The sequence below is a fragment of the Populus euphratica genome, unplaced genomic scaffold (genome assembly GCF_000495115.2).
Source record: "Populus euphratica unplaced genomic scaffold, PopEup_1.0 scaffold135.1, whole genome shotgun sequence".
NCBI classification, from domain to species: Eukaryota; Viridiplantae; Streptophyta; class Magnoliopsida; order Malpighiales; family Salicaceae; genus Populus; species Populus euphratica.
The window spans coordinates 315,122-322,848 of NW_011499965.1; the positions used below are offsets into that span (position 1 = coordinate 315,122).

Below are 7,727 nucleotides of genomic sequence, written 5' to 3' on the forward strand. Positions count from 1 at the left end.
ATGTTTGGAATATATTCATTGATGTTGCAAGCAAGTTTGGACTTGTAATTACATATACGACCATTAAGAGTAAATGTTGGTTTTTAAACCCATTTCAATTAATATATATCGAAACAAGCTCATGCATATCCATAACTGACCATCCCAGCGAGTTAAATGCCCATCTTTTATCAAAGTAAATGGGCTTGTGAGAAATTGAAAATGCAATGAAATTTGACTAATTGAGGGAAATAATTACTGTAAAAAAAATAAAATTGAGATGAATTGAAAATGCAATGAAATTTGACTAATTAAGGGAAATAATTACTGTAAAAAAAAAAAAGAGATCAGTTGAAACAGTCGATAAACTAGAGGGAGGCAAATCAAATTTCCCTAAAATTCTTCTCTGATCAGTGCTCAAGCAGCATAGCATATATTACAAGGAGATGAATAGATAAAACAATCGCCGCAATTTCTCCAGAGGAATATGAGGAGAGAGTACATAAAGAATTTGAAAACATTAAACTGGTCTAAGAGAAAATACATCAATGGAAGAGATATGTGATTGCAAGGGCCAGCATGAGAAGGATGTAAGCAATTCCTTGATCAATTGTCTTGCCTGCAGCAAAAACCAGCATATAACAACATTAGGATAATTCCAATTAAGCCAAGGCATAACTCAGTGCACAGTACATTTAGGTACCCAGAAATGAAAAAAATCAAGACAGTTGCCTACCATCATTAGATGGGCCTTCTGCAGGGGAAGGAGCCGTGCCTTGACCGAAACCAAACCCCAAGAGTGCCAAGAACATGAAGCCAATGATGGGAAGAGCATGCAATCTCATGGAACTCATCTTCAAAACTGATAATGATCTCTCACACTAGTATAAAAGAAGAAGAAACAAAAACGGAGCCTGGGGAGGGAACTCAGAGGGGGTATGTGAAAGCGAGAAGACAAGAGGATATGAGACGCAGAAAGAGGTTTGAGAGGAATTTATATGAACGTTGGGAAAGAAACTTAGAGGCAATTAAGGGGCAGGAGAAGGTGGGCTGGAAGGACCGAAGAAACGCGGAGGCTGCGCTATTTCGTCGAAGACAATAGAAAATCGAATCCATACGAAGAAAAACAAATCATTAGCGGATTATTTGACTCGCTCGGCGGCTCATCTTATTGACTCGTTCAAGAAAGTGACCTCGAAGCTGCCTCGTGGCGTTGAAGTGTGGCTTCTCACAGGAAGGAACGCGTTGATTTCTCTTTCTTTGTCATCTCTCCCCTCCTTTATACTATTCTTAGCTTTTCGTTTTGACGGGTTATTTTCTTTTACTCTGGAATGGAAGACTTGCATGGAATACTTTTTATTTTTTATTTATCAGATTTCTCGTGTTCTCATTTCTTTGAGCTATCTCTGTTTGATTTTGAATTGTATTGGGTCAGGAATTGAGATGTCTTCGACCATTAGATGGGAAAGTTTAGGTATATAATTTGTTAATTTGAAAAAAAAAAGAAAAGAAATTTGATTGATGGGATTTACAGTAACCAAAATCCATTTCATCTAAATTGTATGATAACAAATATATATTTTAGATAATTTTAAAATAAATTTTTGTATTTTTTAAACTAGAATTATATGAAAACAAGTTATTTATATCTTTGTTATTTCAATTTATATATATAAATATACACACACACTGAGACAGTATTCAAATGCTATTTAGATGACTTAATTCACGCATAGCATTACCAATTCCACTAGCTAACTTCTATTCGTAATTAATTTAAATTTATTCATGGTTTTGTCGCATAGCTTTATTATCAATAATTTATGGTCTTCAAATCATATTTGATTGTGCTAACATTGATGGTTCCCCACTCCATAGGAACACTTAACTTGGTGTATATTATTATTATTATTATTATTTGGGAAATAGTCTCTCTTTGGAGAACAATTTAAAATATTATCTAAAAAAAAAAGGAACCTTTTTCAAAGTCGACGAGGCAGAGATAAAGAAAACGTATTCCTCCCGAGGATTAATTCTTTTATGGAGTCCATCTACGGCTAACATTTTCTTTAGATAGTCCTTTTATTTATATTTTTATTGTGTCTAGATAGTCCTTTTATTTATATTTTTATTATGTCCATCCTTCTATTTTTATTGTGCCCACCTCCATCATTAACAACTTTCTTTTTAATATAATTTAAGACTGTAAGGTTCTCAATTTCGTTCCGTTAAATCAGAATAGTTGGTAAATTTCATATCATATTAATTCTTTTATATTATTTCTAATTTCAGTTTATTCTACAAATCTTGGCTAAATATAAACCGAAAAACTTGTCTTATATATTTTAAATCACATTAATTCTAGTAGAAAACAACTTTATTAAAAACTTACTTGTTCAAAAATATTTTTGTAATATATATATATATATATATATGTTTTTGATAATCATTGCAAGTTATAATTCTTTTCATAAATATTTTAATTTAGTAGATTTTATCTTGTATTTATTTGAGATATTTTGATTCTTAAAAAAGAAGAAGAATACTTTATATATGAAATAAAAAAATAAAAAAATTTGAAATAACCCGGTATTGTAGCCTTGAATAGAAGTCCAAAACAACAAAAGAATGGGAATGAATTGACAGAAAATGGAAATATTAATGATGCAGGGACTGAATTCTTAATGGACTAAGAGTATAGGACTGGAATTAACAACATTAAGAAAAAAATGTGAATTGTGAAAATAACCTGAGTTCAGTTAGCCTAACCTTAGTCAAAACATATATGAGCTGTACTCGTCAAAATTGGAGGGTAGAGAATAAATTAGTATACCACTGATGTTATATTAATATATTCGGAGCAATTGCTGGAATGCCTAACCGCAATACTCATTGCATGCAAATAAAACCCCCCTCTCTTTCGATATTTGCTATTTCCCCGCTATAAGAAATGTTCTTATTCGAACAACTAAACCGATCCCGGCCTAAAGTTTCTTTTAGTAAAAAAAAAAACTTGTTTTTCTAGAAATTATTTTTCTAGGAAATGTTTCATTTTTATTTTCATGAAAATTAGGTTATTTTCTATTATCTAGATGCATCAAGAAAATATTTTTGTAGAAAATAAATTATTTTTTATTCATGGGTTTTGAACTACTATAATAAGATGAGAAGAATAGCAATATATACCTACGATAAAGATAATGATTTTAATATTTATAATATTATTAATAATGATAATAATTATGGTAATCCTAAAATAATATTTGTTGTTATAATCATAATAGTAATAACAAAAAAAATTATTATGGTGATTTTCATGAAGATAGTGTTGGCTATAAGGTTACTTGTGGATCGGTAATGATGATAATATTTGTTAAGAATTACTATGAGAAAATGATAAAATAGTTGTTGAGAGTTGTTATGAGATAATGATAAAATAATTATTATATTAAGAATTATGATTGATAATGAAATTGTAACTATGATGATAAATGATAATGATGTTGACAAATATTATAAATTCAAAACTTGATTAAAAATATTTTTTTAGTAATTTATTTTATAATGTTTCTCACATTAAAATGAGGAATTTAAACTTGATTAAAAATATTTTTTTAGTAACTTATTTTATAATGTTTCTTTCACATTAAAATGAGGATAATATTTTTTTAAATAATATTTTCTATAAAACAAGCAAACCCTAAATTTGAGATACAGTCAAAGGGTACCCAACGACTTGGATACACCATGTGCCATTGATATGGACGGTAGAGCATGATTTGTTTTTGGGTGACAGTGTATCATAGATTTCTTAAAGTGATATTTGCAAAGAAAACCGCCACTTCTCTGGTTTACAGAAGAATTATTTGTGAAGAAATTTATTTTTTAAGATTACGTTACAGTCTTCTAGAATTTCTGAGCTCAATTGCAAAGTTTTTCCTTCTCTTTTTTCACTTCCATGGAATCTATTATATTTGTAAAGTTATTTGAATAAAATAACTCAATGACGCGTGAAAGGTTTCTTTCTTTTTCTATTTTTACGTGAGAAGAACTTATTTGATTTTTTTATTAATATAGATATTCAAACTAATTTATATATATCTCAACTAATTCTAAAGATCTTAAAGTTAATAATACTAAAAAATTTTAATGACCTTAAAATTTATAAAACTTGAAATTCTAACTAATAATTTTTTAAAAATAAATTTATAATGTGACCTGACTATATCTTTAATTAAAATTTATTTTATTTTGATATTAGGAATTGATGAGGTAAGAATTTGATAGTTAAATTTTATTCGGATTATTTTTATTTTAATCCTGGTCTCTCCTTGTTTGTGATTATTCTTTTATTATAAACTTGTGAAAGAAACTTATAAATTAACTACCGTAGAAAAGAAGCATGCCTGTCGTCTGGATTGTATTTAAAAATAATGAATGACAGGAGGACTAAATAATAGGTGAATTCTTTACAATGTTTCCTTGAGTTGGAGAATTTGGAATCACTTATTATTAGGTTGACTTTTCAAGAGTCTAAAGCATTGTGTTGTATTGTTTATGTTTTTTTTTGTTAAAAAAAATGAAGATCCTATGAAATTTGTTTGATTTTATTTTTTATTTTTAATATACAAAAATTGACAATAAACTGTCAAATCTTTTGAAAATAAAAAAGACTTTAAAAAGTTCTGGGAACTTTTATTTTCCACGCTGAATAGCCATTGTTTTAGGAGGTGGGTCATGATCATAGTGGGAGCTTGAGAATGGGTCCAAGATGCTAGGATCTAGCTAGGACAAGATTCAAAGTGCTCTAGTGTCGCGTTAGGACTGCATAGAGGTGCTTCTGGTTCAAGCTGAGATTGGATTCAGCGTTGAGTAGTCAAGTTAGTATTATGTCCGGTTAATTTGATTTTATATTTTAAAAATATTTTTTTAAAATTTTTTAGTTTATTATTTAAATTAATATTTTTTTTAGTATTTTTAAATCATTTTGATAAACTAAATATTAAAAATAAATTATTTTGATCTATTTTTAAGTAAAAAATACTTTTAAAAACAACCGCAACTACACTTTTCAACATTTTTTTAATTTACAACTAGTTAATGTTTTTCTTGTTTCAGTTATTCAATCATATTTAATAGGTTTAAAAGAAACTTTAATGACTTTTAAAAATAATTATTTTAAATGATATATATATATATATATATATATATATATGAATGTGAAACAAACTTTTCAAACCAGTAATTTTGGATATTAAATACATCATCACAATCATAATTACTATTAATTATTATTATACTATTATATTATCATCAGCATCATCATCATCATTAATATTATTAATATAATTATTAATAAATTAAAAAGAAAACTATGAATTTGATTTCAAGGATAAAATTAAAACTATAAGAACTTTGAAAAAAGAACCAAGGAAAAAAAATCAAAAGTAAAAGGATCAAATTAAAAAATATAATATACACAAATTAGATTTGAATGACTAAATTGTAAACAAATAAAACTCAAACAAAAGAAAAAATGACCAAAATAAAAAAAATTGATGGATTTTGAAACACCAACAAAAAAATAGAGAAGGATTTAGAAGTACTGAAACTATAAAAGAAATAAAAAAAATAAGAAATTAATAAATGAGGACTAAAATGAAAAAAAAACATATAAGAAATTATAATTGAAGAATAAAATTAAAAAAAAAAACAATACTTCTATAAAAGGAATAAGGATAAAATAAGAAATTCAAATAATGATGATTGAAATTGACAAATAACAAACAAAAAGGATAATTATGTACTTTAGTTGTTAATAAAGAAAAAACATAAAAAATTGATTGCCGATGACAATTCAAAAATTATTAGCCTACACGCACCTTATTATATGGAAGAAGGCATGATTATGTATCTAGGGAGACAATGGATGGTGCACATGATGCCTATTCGCTGGTATATGTGAAACACAAGCTAATAGTTTTTTAATTAAAAAATAAAACATGAAAAATTTATTACTGTTACCACTACTACTACTATTACTACTACTATGTAAACTTTTCAAACTAGTAATAAGGATATTAGATAAAAAAAAATACCATACATGAAAAAATAGTGAAACTCAATTCTCAACAAATATAATATTGAATGATAAATAATCATTATTATTATTATAATAATTATTATTTTTATTGTTATTATTATTATTACTAATATTGTCACTATCATTATAACTATCACTATTACTACTATTATCAATAAGTAATATCATAATTATTATAAGTATTATTATCGTGATTACTACATTTATCGTTGTTATTATTATTATTATTATTATTGCTTATACTATTTTTATAATTATTACACTACTACTATAACTAATAATATTATTATTTTTATTCTTTTCATTATCATCATAATTATTACTTATAATAATGATGATATTACTTATTGATAATAATAGTAATGGTGGAATTATAAAAGAAATAAAAAAAATAAGAAATTAATAAATGAGGACTAAAATGAAAAACAAAACATATAAGAAATTGTAATTGAAGAACAAAATTAAAAAAAAAACAAAACTTCTATAAAAGGAATAAGGATAAAATAAGAAATTCAAAGAATGATGATTGAAATTGGCAAATAACAAACAAAAAGAATAATTATGTACTTTAGTTGTCAATAAAGAAAAAAAAAGAAAAAACATAAAAAATTGATTGCTGGTGGCAATTCAAAAATTATTAGCCGACACACACCTTATTATATGGAATAAGGCATGATTGTCTATCTAGGGAGACAATGGATGCTGCACATAATGCCTATTTGCTGGTATATATGAAACATGAGCTAATAGCTTTTTAATTAAAAAATAAAACATGAAAAATACCTAAATATCTCCAAAAACAAAGTTTCGTTTTGGTCTTTTCTAAGGGTAAAAATATTATTTTATTGTACATAAAAATTGAAAAAACCTAAAATACTCTTGTTTAGTAGCCTCTCTCTCTCTGTTTTTTTTTATCTTAGAGGCAAAAAAGTATTTTTATTGTTATAAATATTGTGAAAAGTCAAGAAAATCCTAGGTCAACAATTTTAAATTTTTTTGACTTTAGAAGTAAAAGAGTATTTTTATTATATTGAAAGATGTGAAATGACGCATATATCCCTAAATAATTTTTTAATGACCATTAAACCATAGAAAAAGATCAAAATACCCCTCTTAAGGATGAAAAAATAATCTTTATATATAATAATTTCACCATAGCAATTTATAATAATCTTTATATATAGCTGCATTAAAAGTCCCCATCTTTAGCTTTCTTTATAATGCTTCAAGGTCATGCCGGAACTAGATTTGGAGCTCCCAAGGACTAGGGGAGGGTTGGAATTAAGGCATTGAGGTGTTTGTATAGGGACCATATTTAAGATTACCAGGGGATAGGCCTAGACCAAGTTTAGGGCATCCAAGGATAAGGCCAAGTCTGTATCAAACTTACATTTGAGGCTACTAAAGGTCAAGATGACATTACGTCTAGGACACCCAAGGTTAAATTTAGGGCACTTAGAATCTGGTAGAGACTAGGTTGAAGGTATCCCGAGTAAAGATCTCAAATCGAGTCAAGGTTAAATGAAAGACAAGACCATACACTACAACTCTTGATACCATATGTATTTGTCCTATTAATTCGAGCACCCAACCAAAACTATCGCTTTTTTAGAAAACAGAAGAACTAAAATGTCTAACTGAACAA

General features: G+C 27.0%; 1 long non-coding RNA gene across 1 annotated transcript; it reads right to left on the bottom strand.

The window, feature by feature from the left end:
• Window positions 1–343: 343 nt before the first annotated feature.
• LOC105138914 (uncharacterized) lies at window positions 344–1,079 on the bottom strand. The gene is made up of 2 exons (XR_844885.1): window positions 716–1,079; window positions 344–598 (listed from the first exon to the last, which is right to left on the bottom strand). It is a non-coding gene; the product is annotated as an uncharacterized LOC105138914 (long non-coding RNA).
• Window positions 1,080–7,727: the final 6,648 nt, after the last annotated feature.